General features: G+C 38.8%; 1 long non-coding RNA gene across 1 annotated transcript; it reads right to left on the bottom strand.

Annotated features, from left to right (window-relative positions):
- Positions 1-386: 386 nt before the first annotated feature.
- Positions 387-965, bottom strand: LOC141403323 (uncharacterized). Its single transcript, XR_012412772.1, has 2 exons — positions 873-965; positions 387-815 (listed from the first exon to the last, which is right to left on the bottom strand). It is a non-coding gene; the product is annotated as an uncharacterized lncRNA (long non-coding RNA).
- Positions 966-1,410: the final 445 nt, after the last annotated feature.

Raw genomic sequence — 1,410 nt, forward strand, 5'->3', positions numbered from 1 at the left:
TTTCGCGGCGAAGACAATCACCTCGCTTCAAGATTGATCAGTTTAGCTTTTATTCGAATTGTAGCAAGTCTTTCATACGTGGCGCCAGAATAACTAGAAATCAGTAACTTATACTTCATATCATGGCAGCTATATACAGTGCGTCCCCTTTAGGTGTGGTTGTGACCCCTTTCCCTGTCCATCATATTTCGTGTATGACTGTAATAACGTTTTCGTACGTTGGCAGGAGTCAAGTAGAAATAGGGTTAAGTTCGGCTGCGCCGTACGTATTATACCATCCACCATATCGGGAGGTACTGTTCTATTGGAGCTATATCAAAACGTGGGCTGATATATAGCCCATTTTAAATACCAAACATCCTTAGAATAATAAAAGATGATAAAGATCTTTCTTAAATATAGCGTTTTATTTCATATAAGCATTTTAATAAAGGGAAATCAGTAGTGGTTTGCATTTTAACAGCCTCAAATGCCCTTGTCATTCATATGATGCTCTCCCGAGTGGGTGCATGTTTTGCTCTCAAGGCAGTTAATGTACGAATGGTATTGGCACCGCAGTTTTGCGCTAAAGTACGAGGAATTATGTCCAAAGCTTCGGCGACAGGAGGTGCTAGTCAAAAGTTCTTACAAAGCCATTTGGGACCACCATCAGGAACGAAATTGGTAGCCTTGGGATCCTTGCATTTGTTTGGGAAGTTCTCATTACCAATTTTCTTGATTTCAAAGAGACCAGCTCCAGACCGACATCCTCTGCAGAGATTTCTGGTGGCACGCAGGCACGGGCAATGCGCAAATTACCACTTTTACCCAAATGTCTAATGGGAGTAATACAAATATTATTTTAGAAAAAATTAAAACAAATAAAAACTGACAAGATTTCAAATGAAGAAAACTTGTTGCATTTGTTATTATAATATTTGAAGTTATAAGCAAACCAGCTCCAGAGTTGTTTTTTTGAAATTTTGTGAACCTGCCCAACCTTCTAATAATTGAACCATGATTAATAGTTAAATTAATATTAATAGTTAAGGCCAAAACAAAATCAATCGTCGCTTGCTTTGCTTGCTTCCCCAAATGTCAAATTATAATGGAATGCCAGAGCCTCTTTGAAAGTCCGCCTGCCTTCTCCTTTAGTCCCGGGCCATACTACAGTAATTTCACTGAAATTTTGATATGAAATTATGCGTCTCTAGATCGACGTCCATAGTAGAGTAAAATCATAAAATTGCTGTAGTGGGGAATTCGATTTAAGAACACCTAATTTCATGAAATTTTTTAATGAAATTCACGCTAGTGTGGACCGGGACTTAGGAGGCTCTGGCATTCCTTTAGTCCCAATTTACATTAGGCGAGTTTACTTGCGGCAATTGTCAGTTTGATGGAGAGAGAGGTGAGGTATATGGTAACCCT

Source organism: Musca autumnalis, unplaced genomic scaffold (assembly GCF_047663935.1).
Source record: "Musca autumnalis isolate F117 unplaced genomic scaffold, ASM4766393v1 scaffold_4, whole genome shotgun sequence".
Lineage (NCBI taxonomy): Eukaryota > Metazoa > Arthropoda > Insecta > Diptera > Muscidae > Musca > Musca autumnalis.